This window comes from Hesperophylax consimilis, chromosome 31, assembly GCF_061612785.1.
Source record: "Hesperophylax consimilis isolate HC1 chromosome 31, BYU_Hcon_1.0, whole genome shotgun sequence".
Lineage (NCBI taxonomy): Eukaryota > Metazoa > Arthropoda > Insecta > Trichoptera > Limnephilidae > Hesperophylax > Hesperophylax consimilis.
In genome coordinates this window covers 5,140,528-5,155,499 of record NC_142866.1, presented here as the reverse complement: position 1 = coordinate 5,155,499, position 14,972 = coordinate 5,140,528, and the positions used below count along the sequence as shown (strand labels likewise).

At 31.2% G+C, this 14,972-nt stretch overlaps 2 protein-coding genes across 3 annotated transcripts in view; one reads left to right on the top strand and one right to left on the bottom strand.

Moving 5' to 3' along the window:
• The window catches only part of Fkbp14 (peptidyl-prolyl cis-trans isomerase Fkb14), a 78,525-nt gene that overhangs the window by 10,674 nt on the left and 52,879 nt on the right, over positions 1 to 14,972 (bottom strand). The window lies entirely within an intron of this gene.
• Positions 6,353 to 14,972, top strand: part of MESK2 (misexpression suppressor of KSR 2) — a 292,886-nt gene continuing 284,266 nt past the window's right edge. The window contains exon 1 of one of the 2 annotated variants that reach the window (XM_089649910.1): positions 6,353 to 6,788. The gene's annotated coding sequence lies outside the window, so the exon portion shown is untranslated. The remainder of the gene's footprint in view (positions 6,789 to 14,972) is intronic. The other variant, XR_016305189.1, reaches the window with a different exon arrangement.

Below are 14,972 nucleotides of genomic sequence, written 5' to 3'. Positions count from 1 at the left end.
TACCCCAGTAAGGACACATTATCTTACATAAAAAATTGTTAAATAAAAAAAATAAAAAATAAATAAAAAATTTAAAAAAATATCGGGGAGGTCCATGACTTCCCAAGCTGGAGGTCTAGCATGCACGATCGATAAAGCCCTATGTGAATACGATATTGAAAAAATCCGTCATCTATGGTCAGATAGCGATATCTGCGAGCACGGTCAGAATATGATTCCGACAGTCGGTAGACAAAAGTGTCAGATAATCTGTCAGTATGCATAACATATAATATCGTTCGTTGTGCAACATAAATGGCTTTTTAACGAATGGGGGTGAAACAAACTAAGCTCTTAGGACTGAAAGAAATCGTATACACGATCTATGGACTTAATAAATTCATCTAATACGCGATCAATTGATTCGATTCCAGCATCGAGAAATAAAAGTTGTTAGTTATGAGATTAATGACTTCATAAACTAACTAACTCCCTTTTTATTGGCAAAAAAATTAATATTTCAATCCGACATTGTCAATTTGTTAGTATTTTTTTTATTTTTAGAAACTTTTACGTAATTGTCCCACGTTTAGGAATGTTAATTCGCCAGTGTTGCTAGTGCTTATCGAATTATGATTTATTGCGTTATCTACATCGGCCTGGCTATCGACAGTGCGACCGTGCTCAGGAAATCGGCATAAAATCATTGGTAGTTACGCTTATCGATCTGATATTGTAATTTATCGATTACATGGTGCTAGAACGATTGACCCCCTCATTGTACCACATTGAAACATACAAAGGTCACCCTACTGAATGACGAGCCTATAATTTTAGCGATAAGCTTGTTTGAATTGTCCGTCAATATCTAGCAAGTATTATATTATATCGATATCCGTCAATCATAGACTTTATCAGGTAGGAAATAGAAGAAATGGTAACAGGTCTGACAGCAAATATATATATATATATATATAAAAGCATTCAACAGTGTAAAACTTGAAATTAAAATTGAGGAAAACAAAAATAAATTCACACAAAAAATTACAAAATGGATTAAAGAACAAAAAAGACAATATTACCAAAATTTCATAGCATAAAATAAAAAAAAACCTGCAAGTAACACACAAAAACAATATAAAACACACAACACTAAACTTAAATGTATTATTTTCTCTTTAAATGTAGATTATATATTTATATAATAAAATGAAGGCCTGAAGGCACGGGTAAGCCACCCAGTGAGGCTAACATTACCGGACAATTTTAAAATGTAAAAAATATTGTACCAAAATAAAAAATAAAAAAATATATAAAAAAGAAAGTCATCGACTCTCCATTTTTATACTACCTTCTACCTTTTCGGTCCGTTGTAAGTATCGAATTTGGACGGTCCAAATTTCCGAATGCTAGTCATTTGCCGTAACCACAAAGCAAATTCAGGAATAAAAAAATAAATTGTCAACCATCACTCTGTAATTACACGAGAGAATTGAAATAAGAAGACGTATTTATACCTAAATGTGCATGTATAAAATAATCTCAGTTAAATCGTAAGGATGCCATACGTAAATCATTTGTTTTTGGTTTGAAAATTTTGTCGCCTAGAAATGTTTCAGATGCTTTAATTAAATACTGCGAGTAAAATACATCTTGGCCTTTGAAATAATCGAGTATTTTTTATATAAGTCTTTTTATAAGCCCAGAAAAAAATTATGTAAAGGCCTATGAAAATTGCTTTAAAGTTCGAAATCTCCTTCTTACGAACCCATTGTCGGTTATGATTTTATTGTATAATGTGGCAAATTAAGTTATTTATAAAATTATGTTAAGGCGGATGGTGTTAAGCGGGAATTTAAACCTTATCGCCATCTACTTAAGGGTTGTCATTGATAGCGGCTCAATTTAAAATATTACACTACGTAGTACATCGCCTTAATTGAAAAAAAGTTATAGGTCAGACGGAGATTTAAAATCGGAAATTTCAGCTTTTCGGGATTTTGATCCCCAAACTTAATAGTGTTTCTATGATACCTACATTGAATGTAAAATAAATCGCTGGACACATCAATTATCAAATTTTTATCATTATTATTTGTATTACACACAGACATAGGAATTAATAGACGAGAAGATAATGGCGAGGGGTAAAATCAACTGTTGAAGAACGAAGGGAGTGAAGCTGACTGTGATTCGTCAATAAATCAATCTGACAGTAAATAGGCATCTCGCATTATAATATCACCATTTTCTTCTTAAAAGTGAAATCTGCTTTTGAATGAATAGACATTTTTACATGGGAGCGCAAATTACTCGCCACGTTATGAACAAATTTGCGAAGTCCAAATTCGGCAAAAAAAATCGGTTCTATTTTCAGAGTCGAATATTTCGTTTAAGTATTTAGTTAAGACACTTTTATAAATGTTCATAATTTACTTCCCAGCAACCAACCAGCTTTGTGTTTCGCGTCCATACGTTTCTCGATGTGATAGTTACAACTGATTCATATTATACGATGTGAATATGCTTAAAATAAATTAAAATAATGCTTATATATGGAATGTAATACGACAATTGGGTTTATTCTCTTTTTCACATCTATTTTTACAAGTTTTCATAGTACAAGTCAACATTTTGCCGTGTTATTTCGTAAAATGAACCGATGATGCCTCGACCATAGTTCGCACAAGAATGTTGACGTCACGTTTTCAAATTTCACTTGAGGCCATACGCGAGCACAGCCGGCTCCAATGGAACCGGTATGGGGAGTGGGGATAATACGCTTTTAATCACTTAGGGCAGGTCTACTAATATTCATATGTCTATGGTATTACACAATTTTAAAAAACAATTAATATTATTAAATATAAAATACTATGTATATACCTAATCGTGCTTTCGTAAAACAATAGTTTTAGGAAACAACGTTAGTTTGTTTATTTTACGGTATGCGTACGATATTTGCTATGGTTAAATATTGATTTTAAGTGCAGTACCTACTCTCTCAGTAATATGCCGCTCGATTACCCGACCACTATAATCCGCCTTTACGCTAACTAGTCGAAAGCACAAAATCGAGCTCTACGATTCGTCAGTATTCCATAATCCATAAATATGTATCAAATTCAGTAGTATGCCTAGACTTGAGCAACAATTTCTACATATCGACAACCTATCTATGTTAAACACCTTATTTTATTTCATAGTATATTTATATTTAATCGCATATTTACAAAAAATTAATAGGTACGCTGTTCACTGTTGAGTCCATGTAGTCTTTTTCATCGGGTATTCCTGAAGTCAATTCAGCATAATAACACGAATGATCGCTATTGTTATCCCATCAATTGAACTATTGCGCAAGTATTGTAATTCACCTATAGATTATTCACTTTCTCGCTGACAAACACACAGAGTGTAATAGGAAATTACACAACACATGATTGAACAAGCTATAACCACTATTGAAAACGTATTATACACATACCTCTTATATGTTTATTATTGGAATGCAAGCCACGTGTTAAGTTAGAAAGTTATATTAAGAACTTTCTAATCCATTTGTAGAAAAACCCTTAAATTTACATCGTTTAAAATTATTAATTACACATGATAATTTCAGTTGTCGGGGTATACAAGCGTGATGTGAAATATGCCTGCGTAGTGAACTTTTAATTTTTCAACATGGAACAAATAATTATTAAATCAGTACCTAGTAAATAAGTACCTACGTACACATTTTTTTTCATTTAAGGCGGTGCCATACGTAGTAATGCAAAATCATGTGTTTTTGGTTTGAAAATTTGGTCGCCTACAAATGTAAGAGATGCTTTAATTAAATACTGCGAGTAGAATACATCTTGGCCTTTGAAATAATCGAGTTTTTTTTTAGATAAGTCTTTTTATAAGCCCAGAAAAAATAATGTATAAGGCCTATAAAAACTGCTTTAAAGTTCAAAATCTCCTACTTACGAAACTATTTTCGGTTATGATTTTATTGTATTATGTGGCAAATTAAGTTATTTATAAAATGATCCAAAAAAATTTAATATTTATGCCTGAACATCCACAAAATAAAATAAAAGGCACTTTTTGGCCATGTTTTTTTCTTGCATAAATCAAAACAGGCGGATGGTGTTAAGCGGGAATTTAAACCTTATCGCCATCTACGTAAGGGTTGTTATTGGTAGCGGCTCAATTTAAAATATTACACGACGTAGTGCATCGCCTTAATAAATAATAATACTATTATTTACATTTTTGAAATGTGAATTTCTCTTGTTCACTTTTTTGCCTGATCTAAATATGAATAATGATTTTTAAAGTTTTCTACCGGTGTTCATCTGAATGGTAAATAAATTTCTGATCGTCTTTTTGACAGCCTGATGCAAATATTTTATTAAAATACTTTCAACTTCATAAATCCTCATTATCATTAAATTTAAAATTATTTTGTAATCCAATTATAATGGTATATGTATAAGTTTAAATGGCAACTCTCTGTGTGATAATCTCCTTGGCCCTGAATCCCGAGGTCGTGGGTTCTAAATTCAAATTTGGGAAAAAGTATTATAATATTATTATTAATGTAATATCGTGGAATTTGCTCTCAGTATCGTCATGACGAAAGACTACCTCTCTGAATTTTTAAGTTGCCTTCTTAATTTAATTATTCAGTAAGGTAATTTCCTACTATCCTTTTCACCCTTTCCTTCCTCAAAACTCCCTTACTTCATTTAATGAAAATGCAATGCATGCAAAATATCACATAAAATACATTATAAATTCGTTTTTACGGCTTGGTTGACTGTTACAACAGAAAACTCTATCTTATAAACAATCTTTAGTTGGTGATTATTTCTACCCTGTGTTATACAGGGTGTCCGGAAACTCGTAGTACAAGCGGGAAACTGGTGAATCTACATCACATTTGGAGTCGATTTTGTAGTATATTTTTTTTTTATTTGAGCTTTCGTTATCGAGTAAATCGAGTTTGAAGTTGATTTTTTTTTTTTTTTTTTTTATTTTTTTAATCAAATTCTTATAAATTATTACTGAAGATCAAAGTACCCAACTAATTAAAACTATTTGAAAGTAAAACAAATGAAGAAACTCGGATTTGAAGCATTATTTTGAAATCACCCTTCATTTAACCCGGTGTAATCATAAAATATTTCTGCTCTGCAGGGTTAAAACATCTGTTATTCAACTCTAAACACCAGAAAAAACTTTAACCCTAAAATAGCCGAAAAATATTTTTTTTTGGTTTTTTTTTTTTTTTTTTGAAAATGCTCAAATCAAAAAACTTTATGTTTTTTTGGGTTCCCAATGTGGTGTAGATTCTCCAGTTTCCCGCTTGTACTACGAGTTTCCGGACACCGTGTATATCATATTATTCCCACATTTCCCATATGCTGTGTTAGTTTATAAGATTGCCAATTTCATAGTTCTGTTTAAAAAAACGCTTCTAATTTTAGAAAAATCTTTTGTTAAATAACTAAAAACACCCAATTATATTGTACACAGGTTCCTATTTTTATAGTTTTATGATAACCTACTGTTACCAGCTCTGTACTGTTTATGATAAGTATGTTATGTTATGTTATGTTATGTTATGTTATGTTATGTTATGTTATGTTATGTTATGTTATGTTATGTTATGTTATGTTATGTTATGTTATGTTATGTTATGTTATGTTATGTTATGTTATGTTATGTTATGTTATGTTATGTTATGTTATGTTATGTTATGTTATGTTATGTTATGTTATGTTATGTTATGTTATGTTATGTTATGTTATGTTATGTTATGTTATGTTATGTTATGTTATGTTATGTTATGTTATGTTATGTTATGTTATGTTATGTTATGTTATGTTATGTTATGTTATGTTATGTTATGTTATGTTATGTTATGTTATGTTATGTTATGTTATGTTATGTTATGTTATGTTATGTTATGTTATGTTATGTTATGTTATGTTATGTTATGTTATGTTATGTTATGTAAGGTTTATTTATGTTACGTTATGTTATGTTTATGATGTGTAATCAATTATAATCTGTAATTTGTTGTATTTGTTAATAAGAAAAATGTTAATTGTGTATGGCTAAGATCACCCTTAATGGGTGAAAGCAAAAATAAAGAATTATAATTTTTTTTTTAAATTCTCACATTATCAAGTATGTGATAGTCAGATCCTATTAGTCAGTTAGGTGACTAAAATACCCACCAAGCCGATCTTGTAAATGCCCAAGAAAATAATAAGTAATGAGCCCAGCCAATTAATTAGGAAAGTCAGGTAACGTTGTGACACTCCGATTAGAGGCTTTACCGGCTCGAGCTAGATCGCAACCAGTTTGTACCGCTGCTGCGTTCGGGCAACACATTCAATCAATTTTCCCCCCAAAATATTTTAATTTGAAAATAAACCGACATATAAAACAGTATTTAAAACGCTTAAAAGCGATTACATTAAAATATTTTTGTTATTTACCTAATATCGAGGACCCGGGTTGCACTAATTCCGATCGGTGGTTGCAATTTTACAAAGATTTGATCAACAATATATTTTTAACAAATTAAATATATTTACTTCGGTATTTCTTTTCGTGTTTTGTGAAAAACTTTTATTGAGATTAAAAAAAAAAAAAAAATTCTTATTGTGATAGTGCTAGTTTTACGTTATTCGAAATCTCAATTAAATAGTTTGTTATTTGGTACAAAATACTTTATTTGTAAGTTGTTACGTTGTGAAGTGATTTGAGTTTGTGGGATCCCCAAAATACAAGTTTAGTGTTCTGAACAAGTAAGTACCTACGGGAATTTGTTTGTTCAAAATATATATACGTTGTTACTGTTTATACATGTACTATAATGGATAATAGCCAACTGAATAAAAAAGTTTTTTCTTTGTTTTGTTGGTAGTAACTGAATTTATGACAGGCTTAACTAGTTTTTTTGTCTACCTGGCCATATGTTAATAATATTATTTTATTTTGCTAACTATTCACACAAAACCAATCTACATAAGTTGTATAATAGCGTAGAATAATATATCATAGGTATATAACATAATAATATGTAAGTATATTCGTGATATCATCCAAGCTCGTATTAATAGTAAGACGATAATATATTATATAATAAGACGAGATGGCACAAGGATATTGCTTATATTTATTGACCTATGTGCAGAGGTACCACAGAGTAGGATGCAATTAAGGATTCGCAATCGGATACGTTTATCCTGTATTCATTAGTATAATTCATAATAATATAATGTTATTCTTATAATACATTGTAATTCTCAGAGTTGTAAGACTTCACGTAACTTTGACAACAAATACAAGTTAGAAATTACATTATATATAAGAACAATTAAAACATGATGTAAATGATGCAATAAGTTAAGGCGATGCACTACGTCGTGTAATATTTTTGAATCGAGCCGCTATCAATAACACACCTTACGTAGATGACGATAAGGCTTAAATTTCCGCTTAACACCATCCATCTGTTATTTTGTGGATGTTCAGGCACAAATATTAAAATGTTTTTTGATCATCTTATAAATAACTTAATTCGCCACATTATACAATAAAACCATAACCGAAAATGGGTTCGTAAGAAGAGATTTTGAACTTTAAAGCAGTTTTTATAGGCCTTATACATTATTTTTTTCTGGGTTTATAAAAAGACTTATCTAAAAAATACTCGATTATTTCAAAGACCAAGATGTATTCTACTCGCAGTATTTAATTAAAGCATCTGAAACATTTCTAGGCGACCAAATTTTCAAACCAAAAACACATGATTTTGCATTACTACGTATTGCTTCGCCTTTATAAAAAAACATGGAAACTTGTCGAATTCCGCTATATGCAAAGGTACTCTTGATTTCAACTTAAGTATCTAATTGAGACAACTATTTAAGTCGGAGGTTTTTAAACGTACGCAAAAAGGTTTTAATGTGTTGGTTTTGGTTATTTTAATAATTTATGCGTATTTCCTAACCTTTAAACATAACTTTGATTGAGAAAAAAAATTAACTTCAATGTATCTTTTAACATCTTATATGGCATAAATGTATGTATTGTAGTAATTAAGTTGAAAAAAGTGCTATTTATAATTATTTGCGTATTAAGAGGAAGCTACAAGCTAAAATGTGTATATTCTTGGTATACCTTATATCGTAGGATTCGTAGGTAATAGGCATTAAAATCGCTTGACAAACGGAGTCTACAGACGTTCGATTTCAAACACAAAACTTGTTTTTATTTATTTAGTAAATAATTTTATAAGAAAGGAAAAAAGTTTTTCAAGTGAAACTGTCACAGACAATCTTAGCTATAAACTGTATTTTTTAAAGTTGTTTTCTTTACGCGTTCATACATTTCTATTGAAAAATATTTTTTTTAGTAGTTTGCATTTATATTTTTTATTGAGTAATTTATTTTTTTATTTGTATTCTACTCAAGCGAAGCGATAGGAAAACCTTCAATTTATGTAAAGCATATTTTTGGTATTCATAATGTATACTAAATCGTTATAAAGATTAATCAAAATAGTGATTTGGCATTAAGCTTCGCCTTAAGTGTGCAGCGGAATTTATCAAAAACCTTGATGCTACAGTTCCTTGAATAGTGTTTAACTTGCATAGGTAAAAAACTGCATAGCGATAGCAAGTGAATAATGACATTCAGGAGTAAAGTGAAGATACTTCATAATCATATCATATTTTATTGACAGATTTAACTGTCTTAATATGTTCAATTTAAATTTAATCCAGCACGTAGGGAATATATGTTTATAATTAACATAAAATACTCCCAAGTTATTATTGGCTTATTATGAACATTGCAAGTGGGGATCTATTTTGCAAGGGTTTTTCTATTAAATGTTATATTCACGAACAATAAAAAGCCGAATTAAACTTTAGTTAATTAATTAATATTATTATAGTTTTCCGATTCAATATTATTCATTGAAAATTTATAAAGTCAAATTAAAATCTATATTAGAGGAAGATAGTTTGAATTATGCTGATTCAAATGATTTTTTTTTATCTATAATTAAATCCAATATTATGTATTTTTGTAAACTTTAATCTTCAAAATATTATTTTGTAAAAACGCATAGCTTTTTATGCCGGGCTAAAGGCGAGATACTTGGTTTCATAAAATCTAATTTGAATAATATGTTTTAATAAAACTAATGATATACTTATCATGACGAGGACTATCTATGTAAGCTACTAAAAATAAATGTATGTAGAATAAAACGATTTTAACTAACCATAATTGCTTGCTTCTTGAGATCATTAGTATATAGGTAGATTATTTTTGATTATCCTCAGCCTATCCTTGTTTGGTCTAGGTATGAGGATACGTTTTAAAAAATAAATGGTGTAGAACAAAAGTATCTGATTAAGTAATGATTCTCGGAAACGTATTTCACAAATTTTAATTGTTTGACCATAATTTTTTCCTCCTTCTAATATCTTTCTATTTTACCCTTTAATTGAGGTCACAGTTGAAAATATTTTGTACTTGAATATACATAATATTATTGACGCAATATTTCTTACAAACAGATTATATTGCCCCGCTTTGTAATTTTTTCTATGGGCAGAACATTCGTTGGCTGGATACGAATTAACACGAGCAATGTTCAATGTTGCTAAAAAGATAACAGGTGCTATATTTTATAATTTAGATGTCCATATATCAATACTAAATCATTATTGTTTATTTCCTTCTTTCAAATTTATATTTTTTCAAGAAATCGTACCAACACGAAACTAGGTACATGTTTTGCCCACCAATACAGAATATTTCTAACTTTCTGGTAAAGACACATAAGACACTACCTTTATAAGGAATGTAGGTAGGTATGTATATATATTACAATAAGTTGACCGGTTATTTTTCTTCTCAAATCCTGTTGTCTAGCTGACTGTCTGCGCGGAATATTAATTCTTATGTAAATGATGCAAATATTTATAGAGGTACCTACCCACAACGAGGCAACTTTAGAATAGCAAAAAAAACTAACTGGTTTCTCGTTTACAAACAACATGCTTACAATACAAGAAGTACATACATACTTGGTCACATAATACATAGCATACCAACTTATGATTTTTGTGTGCCCACTACCCATACCCATACCCAATTCTTGAGTTCAAATGGAGCAAGCCGGAATGCTGTTTGTTCTAAGACGCCAAATATTATTTATAAAACCTTTTTCTTACCCAATATAAAAGGAATTCCTGACCGAACCGCCATTCATTTTCGTTCCCTGGCTTGAAGAATGCCAAAAACGTTAATACCTAATTGAAATTTTATGATTTATTTGATAATCGGCGATAAATAAGTAGTAAAAGTATTACGTATTGCATGTTGCACTTTCGGAATTGCAATGTGACGAAATTTCACCATTGCTAGGTAGAAAACGCACCTGTAACCTACCTGCCCAATGACTTCAATTAGATACGAAGTTATGGTGTTTCGTATGTTTGTGTGTAATCCAAAACAAAAGTTTTTGTTAACACTAAAATTAAAAAAAATAATAATAATATATTTTTGTAAAAATGTGAGTTTTTGTAAAGTATTTGTAAAAACAACGAGTCTCTCCGATTCAAATCATGTTCACAGTATTTTGTAATTACTTGAAAACGTTACTTATGCATTAAACAATATAACAGGAGCTTTGAGTATGGTAAAACTTACCATCAATCTTCACTTAGTGTTATTTGAATCTAATTTCTATCTGATCAGTTACGCAATTTTGAACTTTCTAATCTTTGCACCGTAATGCAAAACAGAAATACTGGTTCATTTATGATCTATCCACAACTGGATAGATCATAAATGATCCGGGGCTAGTCAGTAGTCAGTAGTCACGTGATTCGCGGGCGACATTAACATAACAGGTTTAATAGAAAAATACTGGATTCACTTCTTTATTTTATTATAAGTCTATGTTATGGTAAGTTAAGTTATAGGTAGTAGGAGAATCACGCGGTTAACCTCGTTATCAATACAAGTGAATCGTATGCAATTTAAAGTAAGCTTAAGTTAAATTAATCAATTCACCTTGAACACGTAATTTGTATATTTCGCAGAAATTTTGGTGACCAATATTGAAAGCACAACTCCTAAATTAATAATACAGGGTTTTTAATAAGAGGTGTTATTTTGATATTCGATCGTAAAAGACCAATGGTTTGGTTGCTTGTGTGGCACGTAGCGCCGTCTTGTTGAAAGTAAACATTGTCCATATCAATACCATCTAATTCCGGCCATAAAAAATCATTAATCATCTCTCGATAGCGCAATCCATTCACCATAACTGTTGCTCCAGCCTCATTTTCGAAAAAGTAAGGTCCAATGACTCCGCCGGACCATAAACCGCACCAAATAGTCACACGTAAAGAATAAAGAGGCTTTTCAACAATAACTCTTTGGTTTTCCGAGCCCCAGATGCGACAATTTTGCTTGTTGACGAAGCCACCGAGGTGGAAATGGGCCTCATCACTCAGATGATTTGCATTTGATTCATTTAAGTGAATTTTAATCATTTCAATGCGTTATTGAAGCATGTATCGTTCCATTTTTATTAATAACGTAGTTTCTACTTGTCAAATGTCAAATGACAGCTTTAAAAGTAACATTTACCGAAATAACGGGCTATTTAAAATAACACCTCTTATTGGAAAACCCTGTATATCTGTTTGAAACCGGAAGTAAACATTGTAAAATCTTTTAAAGTATGACCACTGTTGTTGACTACAGACAATATTTGTAGTGGTTTTCGAATCATCAATCATAAAACCCGCCATCTTCTGTTTTTCAGTTGTAACTTTGTTTTCTCATAAAGTTCTTGTTACTCGTTGTTACACTATTCTTACATGTCTATCCTCATGGTCATTTATTTATTTAATTTATTTAGAACCTTAACTTCGTTTTCTTTATAGCTCTAGTTAGTACACAATCAGGGCCGGTACTGAAGCCAAACGGCGCCTGGCGCTGGCAAAAACCTCAAGAGCGCTGTATAAGTTGGCAAGTCGGCGCCAGGATCGGACTGCTCCAATTGCGCCTGCCTAAAGCCGGTCCTGTACACAGTTCGTACATTTCTATCCTCGTGGTCATTTGTTTCTTTAATCTAATATCTATGTTGACTAGTTACCTTTCTAACTAGGAATAAGCTAACGTTTTGACGGCAGTGGATCACTAGGAAGACGGTAATTGCCAGACTTGGTTGCATGTTTTTACGAAAAGGGACATAACTTCACAGCCGACATAATGTGATCTTTTTTGGTCGCAATGGATTAAATATCTGTAGAACTGGCAAATAAACGATGAACGAACCTCGCCAAAGATCAGAAAGAAATTTGAAATGATTGTTATCATTCATTGTTTTTTTTACACCTGATGCTATTAAAGGTGTGAATTATATGTTCTCTAATAAAATGTGTGTTTATAAAATATTAAAAAGTATAGTGAAAGACCAAGAATAGAAACGTGGCTTCAAATAAAACATGCGCAACAGCTATCGATGAGTGGGTAGTTATGAAATTGTGATATGTAATTTTTTACTGGAAGTTGAGATCAGGTACTTTTCCATGCGTATTGTTACAAATCCTCTGTAGGTAATTCATGTTGGTGTCCCCAGTGTGTAATGCAATCACGCTGTGAAGCCGGATATGAATCCGGGCCAATAAATCGAAGGGATCCGATGAGCACGACGCGGCGCTTATCGCGTGGGCCATCGCCCATTGGCTGCGGCCCTCCTAAGGTAATTAATTCGCTGGCCGCTCCACGGTACCTACCTATAGTCTCACATAATGGACGGGCCTTTGTACTTGTGGGGCCCGCACCCAACTATTGAATTGTATTTCAATGGATTTACAGTGGACACTATGTTGTGTGAGAATTTCGATTATCCGGGGTTCTAATCTAAATCGCACGGAAGGTACATACATGAAGACATTATCTCTTAGTGAAGAAACGATCTACGCATCAACGCACAAGAAAAAAAAGAGAATATTTTCAGTTTATCATTTAGGTATATTGCTTATTTATTAATCAAGGTGAGATTTTAACGAAATGAGGATTAGGAAAACTGTGTATTATTGTATAGCTTCCTTATAAAGGCGTGAATGTCATGTTTACAGATATGTAGATTTATTATACATACATGTTTGTTATATACTATGGAGATGTAATTCTTAAACTTTTTCATATCAAAGTAGGACAATTCCGCCAAGTTCGCGAAAACGAAGTTGACGAATTCGGTGAATAAATTAAATCCTCATAATTAATACTTTAGACACCAAAAATGATTCCAGATGATAGTATTTTATTTTTCATGATCTTCCAAGTACAGTAGGTATTCTAGTAAATAATATATTTATTTATAAACATGTGATATACATTATAATTTATTATACAATATGTAACCCATGAAGATGAATAGTATTATGCTAATCAGACTTGACTTCGAACTTTAAAAGTCAATTTTTCTCTCTATATGGTACCGAACAGGCTGAAAATTCGGAATCGTTATAAGAATCATTGTCCAAATCGAAATCAGTCTCAATATCTGCATAAGGTAGCATTTCTGGAAAATTTATCATTACTATGGGCACTTTAACAGACTTGGTTTCGAACATTAAAAGCCATTTTTTCTGGCTCTATGGAATCGAACAGGCTGAAATTTCGGAATCGTGATGAGAATCGCTAATCGTTTTGGCTGTTTTTGTTTATTTATTTGCACGTGTAATATATAATTACTAGGACATAAATAATATAAGCAAACTGTGTCGACCAAATCGTCGTCCATGTTATGTGAGGTCTATTTGAAAACTGTGAGCTCAAAGAAGTGATCAAATCTTTGAACACATATCTGGCAGAGACACACATAAGTGACCAAATGTGTGAGCAAAGTCTTCAAATAAGTGTTCACTTATTTGAACACATGTCTGGCACCGGCATAAGAACAAGCGAGTATCTAAATACCTCGGTCCTGATGTTCTCAAATGATGATTTGAAATATTTTTGGAACGAGTAGTTCTAGTTGGTATACGGAAACTAATTAGGTTATGTAAATCAGTGTAGGATGTAATAAAACTTTTAAAAATAAAACTAATCTGAGAGATTTAATCATTTCTTTCAAGTGGTTTTAATTTATGGCTATAGCAAATGTTGGGTTGTGAGTGAGGTTATGAAACATTGGTATTCAATTAGACGATCTTCTTAAATGGAAAGTACATGTTACAAACCTAACGACTAAACTGAGAAAACTCATCTATTTCTTTAAAAATTTTAGGGATATTTTAAATAGAAAACAAATAAAACAAGTTTACTGTGCTCTTGTTCAATCATCCCTTGAAACTAAAGACGGGTTGTATGTAGAATTTGAACGATTCTTCAAATTTCAAAGCTGATTTTCAAGTTCTGCGAAGGTTTCATTGCAGTTCTGTTATTATATCATTAATAGCCAGTTGATTGAAATAATAACAGAACTATAATTAAACCTTTACAGAACAGAATTCTTTTCCTGTTCCATCAATACAAAAATACACATATGTTTGAAGAGCGAACGAGCACTAGAGCCTGAAGATAGTCACATGTTAAATCTTTTAACATTCCAGTTTGTCAAACCTCATATGGGAAAATAAGTTATACAATGAATACTACTGACATTAGAACCACGCAAACCAAAAGTTCCTTTTAAAGTAAAATCATTGATTACCTCCAATAAACATATCCATTAGGAGTATTTCGGAACATATTTATACATATTTGTGCCTACTGTGTTTATAATATGTACATTACCATTCGTGCTGCATGTGTGCACATTTGACTAAAGTTTCATCTGCTTATTTTTAATCATTTATCTAAAATCTTATAGAAATTTAATTACTTCAAAATTATTCTCGCTTCGTCTTAATCTTCTACATTCATGTTTGAATTGTATAGTTAAA